This window comes from Carcharhinus amblyrhynchos, unplaced genomic scaffold (genome assembly GCF_965287045.1).
Source record: "Carcharhinus amblyrhynchos unplaced genomic scaffold, sCarAmb.v2.hapA scaffold_553, whole genome shotgun sequence".
Classification (NCBI taxonomy): domain Eukaryota; kingdom Metazoa; phylum Chordata; class Chondrichthyes; order Carcharhiniformes; family Carcharhinidae; genus Carcharhinus; species Carcharhinus amblyrhynchos.
The window spans coordinates 80,497-87,204 of NW_027650293.1; positions in this window are offsets into that span (position 1 = coordinate 80,497).

The window sequence follows — 6,708 nt, forward strand, 5'->3', positions numbered from 1 at the left end:
GATACAGGTAGAGAGAGAGAGAGAGAGAGAGAGAGAGATACATGCACAGATACAGAGTGAGACATACAGATACAGAGAGAGAGACAGATAGAGAGACAGAGAGAAAAACACAATAGAGAAAGAAAGAGACAGACACAGAGAGAGGGAGAGAGAGATACAGATATACAGAGAGAGACAGGTGCAGAGAGAGACACACAGATGCAGAGAGAGACACACACACATACAGATAGGGAGAGAGAGAGATGCAGATACAGAAAGAGAGAGACAGACACAAAGAGAGAGACAGGTGCAGAGAGAGAGACAGAGAGACACACACAGAAATACAGAGAGAGACAGAAATAGAGAGACAGACAGACAGACAGATAGAGAGAGACAGATATATAGAGAGAGTGTTTGATAAGGTTCCCCATGGTAAGATACTGTAGAAAATACGGATACATGGGATTGAGGGTGATTTAGCAGTTTGGATCAGGAATTGGCTCGCTGATAGAAGACAGAGGGTGATGGTTGATAGGAAATATTCAACCTGGAGTTCAGTTACTAGTGGTGTACCTCAGGGATCTGCTTTGGGGACACTGCTGTTTGTCATCTTTATAAATGACCCTGATCTTGGGATTGGACATAGCTCAGCACAACACTGAGGGCTGAAGGGCCTGTACCGTGCTGTATTGTTCTATGAGAGAGAGAGAGAGAGACGCACACAGACAGAGAGGGAGAGGGAGAGAGAGAGTGTGTGTGTGTGTGTGTGAGAGTGTGTGTGTGAGAGAGAGAGAGAGTGTGTATGTGTGTCAGAGAGAGTGTGTGAGAAAGAGAGTGTGTGTGAGAGAGTGTGTATGAGGGAGGTCGTGTGAGAGAGTGTGTGAGTGTGAGAGAGAGTGTGTGTGAGAGAGGGTGTGTGTGAGAGAGGGTGTGTGTGTGAGAGAGAGCGTGTGTGAGATAGAGTGTGTGAGAGTGTGTGTGTGAGAGAGTGTGTGAGAGAGAGTGTGTGTGTGAGAGAGTGTGTGAGAGAGAGTGTGTGTGTGAGAGAGGGTGTGTGTGAGAGAGGGAGTGTGTGTGAGAGAGAGCGTGTGTGAGAGAGAGTGTGTGAGAGTGTGTGTGTGAGAGAGTGTGTGAGAGAGAGTGTGTGTGTGAGAGAGAGGGTGTGTGTGAGAGAGAGAGTGTGTGTGAGAGAGAGTGTGTGTGTGAGAGAGTGTGTGTGTGAGAGGGTGTGTGTGAGAGAGGGTGTGTGTGAGAGAGGGTGTGTGTGAGAGAGGGAGTGTGTGTGTGAGAGAGAGTGTGTGTGAGAGAGAGTGTGTGTGAGAGAGTGTGCGAGAGAGTGTGTGTGTGAGAGAGTGTGTGAGAGAGAGTGTGTGTGTGAGAGTGTGTGTGAGAGTGTGTGTGAGAGAGAGTGTGTGTGTGAGAGAGAGAGTGTGTGAGAGAGCGAGTGTGTGAGAGAGCGAGTGTGTGAGAGAGCGAGTGTGTGAGAGAGCGAGTGTGAGAGAGAGTGTGTGAGAGAGAGTGTGTGTGAGAGAGTGTGTGTGTTAGAGAGCGTGCGTGAGAGAGAGCGTGCGTGTGAGAGAGAGCGTGCGTGTGAGAGAGAGAGTGTGTGAGAGAGAGTGTGTGAGAGTGTGTGTGTTAGAGAGCGTGCGTGAGAGAGCGTGCGTGTGACAGAGAGCGTGCGTGTGAGAGAGAGAGTGTGTGAGAGAGAGAGTGTGTGAGAGAGAGTGTGTGAGAGAGAGTGTGTGAGAGTGTGTGTGAGAGAGAGCGTGTGTGAGAGAGATGTGTGTGTGAGAGAGAGTGTGTGTGTGAGAGAGAGTGTGTGTGAGAGAGAGCGTGTGTGTGAGAGAGAGAGTGTGTGAGAGAGAGTGTGTGAGAGAGAGTGTGAGAGAGAGAGTGTGTGTGAGAGAGAGCGTGTGTGAGATAGATGTGTGTGTGAGAGAGAGTGTGTGTGTGAGAGAGAGTGTGTGTGTGAGAGAGTGTGTGTGTGAGAGAGAGTGTGTGTGAGAGTGTGTGTGTGTGTGTGTGTGAGAGAGAGTGTGTGTGTGAGAGTGTGTGTGTGAGAGAGAGTGTGTGTGAGAGAGATGTGTGTGAGAGTGTGTGTGAGAGAGAATGTGTGTGAGAGAGAGTGTGAGAGAGAGTGTGTGAGAGTGTGTGTGAGAGAGAGTGTGTGTGATAGAGTGTGTGTGTGAGAGAGAGTGTGTGAGAGAGAGTGTGTGTGAGAGAGAGAGTGTGTGTGAGAGAGAGCGTGTGTGAGAGAGAGAGTGTGTGTGTGAGAGTGTGTGTGTGAGAGAGAGTGTGTGTGTGAGAGAGAGTGTGTGTGTGAGAGAGAGTGTGTGTGTGAGAGAGAGCGTGTGTGAGAGAGAGTGTGTGTGAGAGAGAGAGTGTGTGTGTGAGAGAGAGTGTTAATGTGAGAGTGTGTGTGTTAGAGTGTGTGAGAGAGAGTGTGTGTGAGAGAGAGTGTGTGTGAGAGAGAGCGTGTGTGAGAGAGAGCGTGTGTGAGAGAGTGTGTGTGTGAGAGAGACAGAGTGTGTAATGTGTGTAAGACTGAGTAAGTGTACAAGAGTGAGTGAGTGTGCGCGGGAGAGTGCAGGAGTGTTAACTTTAAGTTTATTTACAAGTGTCACAAACAGGCTGACATTAACACAGCAATGAAGTTACTCTGAAAATCCCCTAGTCCCCACACTCTGGCTCCTGTTCGGGTTACACCGAGGGTGAATTTAGCACGGCCCAACGCACCCTATCCAGGCCGTCATTCAGACTGTGGGAGGAAACCCACGCAGACACGGGGAGAAGGTGCAGACTCCACACAGACAGTGACCCCAAGCTGGGAATGGAACCCGGGGACCCTGGCGTTGTGAGACAGCAGTGCTAACCCACTGTTGATAAAGGGAGAGTTAACAGAAAGTAGCTGGTGAGAATATACTGGCCAGTTTGAATCGAATCCAAATGATTCGATTCAATGATTTTCTGCAGTACATCTGCATTCTCTGCAGTACATCTGCAGAAAATGTATGGGATTGGGGGTGATCTAGGTAATTGGATCAGGAATTGGCTAGCAGATAGGAGACAGAGGGTGGTGGTTGATGGTAAATATTCGTCACTCAAAGGGTGGTGAATCTCTGGAATTCTCTGCCCGTTGAAGTGGTGGAGGCTGCCTCGCTAAATATTTTTAAGAAGCGGGTTGATGGGTTTTTGATAAGAGAGGGGATTAAGGGTTATGGGGAGAGGGCGGGAAAGTGGAACTGAGCCACGACAGATCAGCCATGATCTTATTGAAAGGCGGGGCAGGCTCGAAGGGCCAGATGGCCTACTCCTGCTCCTATTTCTTATGTTCTTATGGAGTTCGGTTACGAGCGGTGTGCCTCAGGGATCTGTTTCGGGGCCACTGCTGTTTGTAATTTTTATTAATGATCTGGATGAGGGTATAGTTGGGTGGATTAGTAAGTTTGCTGATGACACCAAAGTCGGAGGTGTGGTAGATTGTGAGGAAGGGTGTCATAGTTTGCAGGGTGACTTAGAAAGGTTGCAGAGCTGGGCCGCGAGGTGGCGGATGGAGTTTAATACGGAGAAGTGTGAGGTAATTCATTTCGGTAGGAATAACAGATGTGTCGAGTATAGGGCTAACGGGAGGACTTTGAATAGTGTGGATGAGCAGAGGGATGTAGGTGTATGTGTACATAGATCCCTGAAAGTTGGGAATCAAGTAGATAAGGTTGTTAAGAAGGCATACGGTGTCTTGGCGTTTATTGGTAGGGGGATTGAATTTAGGAGTCGCAGCGTCATGTTGCAACTGTACACAACTCTGGTGCGTCCGCACTTGGAGTACTGTGTGCAGTTCTGGTCCCCACATTACAGGAAGGATGTGGAGGCTTTGGAGAGGGTGCAGAGGAGGTTTACCAGGATGTTGCCTGGTATGGAGGGGAGGTCCTATGAGGAGAGAGTGAGAGATTTGGGGTTGTTTTCGCTGGAAAGAAGGCGGCTAAGAGGGGACCTTATTGAAACATATAAGATGATTAGAGGTTTAGACAGGGTAGATAGTGATAGCCTTTTTCCTAGGATGGAGAAAGCTAGCACGAGGGGGCACGACTTTAAATTAAGGGGGGGTAGTTATAGGACTGATGTCAGGGGTAGGTTCTTTACCCAGAGGGTGGTGAGGGACTGGAATGCCCTGCCTGCTGCAGTTGTAAATGCGCCTAGTTTGGGGGCGTTTAAGAGACCTGTGGATAGGTTTATGGACGAAATGGGATTGGTTTAGATTAGTGGGTTAGTGTTGTTGTTGTTTTTTTTTCAAAAAAAGCTGGTCGGCTTGTATCCAGCTCACTCAGAATAAACGGGAGTCTGATAGTTGTCAGTCCCCACACCAATAATCCCCCTGTACTGAACACATTCCCACTCTGATTCAGTGTGTGTGTCTCAATCCGCTTTTGAACCTGCACTTTGCTTGTGTGGATATGATGCTGAATGGATTTGAATGGAAATGCTGGAACTCTGCGCTCTGAGAGTTTGTGTGTTTTATTCTGAAAATGGCCTCATGTGTTTTTTTTCCTCTCTCTTTATAACCAGTTTTTAATCTTTTTCTCCCTGAGGAATTTTGAAAGCTGGGGACGTGTCTAGGATCCGAAGGACGGGAATGTGTGTGACGGGGACGAGGGAGAGGAGCATCTTCCAGAGGGAGGGCTGACTGAGGCCTGTCCCCCAGCTTCACCCCGGGCTGGGGGGGGTGAGCTGTGTCTGTTTCTGACCCTGATCCGGATTGAATGTTTAATATCAGAGGCAGTGAGATCTGAATGGGAGTGGGATAGAGAGACAGAGAGAAACACACAGGGAGGGAACTGTCCCAATCTTTCTTACTCTCTGCTTCACAACGGACTTGTTGTGTTTGGATGCTACTGAGAGATTGTGTCACTGAGAGGGGAGATCCTGGGGGTTTGGCTGTGCTTTTTCATAGAAATATTTTCTTGTGTTTTAATTATTTTCTCTCTCTTTTCCCCAAGAATGAATATTACTGAGAGATAGTGTAACTGAGAAGGGGGAATCCTGTGCTCTTGTGCTGTTTAATTTAGAAATGTTGTTTTATTTTAATATATTTCTGTTTCTTCCCCCAAGAATTAATATGTAGATATTACTGAGGCGGGGGAAGTCTGGGTTTCTGTGCTACTTAATTTAAACCATTTCTTGTATTCAATTAAATTTCTCTCTTTCCCCAAAGAACTAATGTCTAGTTAGACAATCTCTCTGTAAGATCTGAGAAGGGGGAATCCTGGGCTCTCGTGCTGTTTCATTTAAACCTGTTGTTGTATTTTAATGAATGATTTTCTCTTCTCCCCAGGGATTTGAATTGTGAAGACTGCAATGGGACTGGGAATCCTTGGAGAAGGGGCTTTTCTCCAGAGGATGGATGGATGGATGGACTGAGTCCTGTTCTATAGGCCACACGTGAGTTGTTGTCTCTTTATTGTCCCCCATCCAGGTTTAATTGTAGTCTCACTTCCTCGGATGAACCAGTTCTGGTTATTTTTTACATGTTTTTCATTTGTAAAACACCACACTTTGATCTTTATATATGCAACTTCATAATATTAGACAGGGAGACAGAGAGAGAGGAAGAGAGTGAGAGAGGCAGGGAGACAGGTATCGATCTGGGGGGAGTGTGTTAAGAGACAGAGAGGGAGAAACAGAGGAGGGGGCAGTGGAGGAGAGGTGACTGATAGAAGTGGGAATTTCATTGGGGGATCCTGTGTTAATTGACTGGCCTGTCTCTGGAGTAAATCCCCCCCCACCCCCGGAATACTTGGATGTGTTTTAATAAATTAAATATCAGGACAGTCACGAGGTGTTTGGAAGTTCATTTCATTTGAAAATTGTTGCCATTTTGTCAGGGTTTAATAACGAGGATGTGAAAATGAATGTTCCCCTCAGTGAGATTGTGAATGTCAGCAAGTCCTGGGATCTTGCTGTGCCTTTTATTGTTTACCATCAGCTTTTGTGTTTTGTCTTTAATCAAATTTCACTTTATTTTCTCTTTCTCTCTTCCGACCGAGGAGAATTCTTTCGGAAAGTTTGGCGACGCAGACAGCGAGTAGTTTTGCCGTGAGGAATCCTCGGACAAGAGCTACAACCAGAGAGATAAATATTAATAAAAATCCCCGTGTCTTTGTCATTCATTTTCATACACAGATAGACGGGTGGGGCTTTTACACTGAGGGTTAGTGGTCTGTGTGTCGGGGGGAGTGGAGGGGGATTGATTGCGGTGGGGGGGGTACAGTAATTACAAAGGGGGGGGGTTCTGTCAGTCTAGGGGGGAGGCAATTAAAGGGAAGAGGCAATTAAAGGGAAGAGGCAATTAAAGGGAAGAGGCAATTAAAGGGAAGAGGCAATTAAAGGGAAGAGGCAATTAAAGGGAAGAGGCAATTAAAGGGAAGAGGCAATTAAAGGGAAGAGGCAATTAAAGGGAAGAGGCAATTAAAGGGAAGAGGCAATTAAAGGGAAGAGGCAATTAAAGGGAAGAGGCAATTAAAGGGAAGAGGCAATTAAAGGGAAGAGGCAATTAAAGGGAAGAGGCAATTAAAGGGAAGAGGCAATTAAAGGGAAGAGGCAATTAAAGGGAAGAGGCAATTAAAGGGAAGAGGCAATTAAAGGGAAGAGGCAATTAAAGGGAAGAGGCAATTAAAGGGAAGAGGCAATTAAAGGGAAGAGGCAATTAAAGGGAAGAGGCAATTAAAGGGAAGA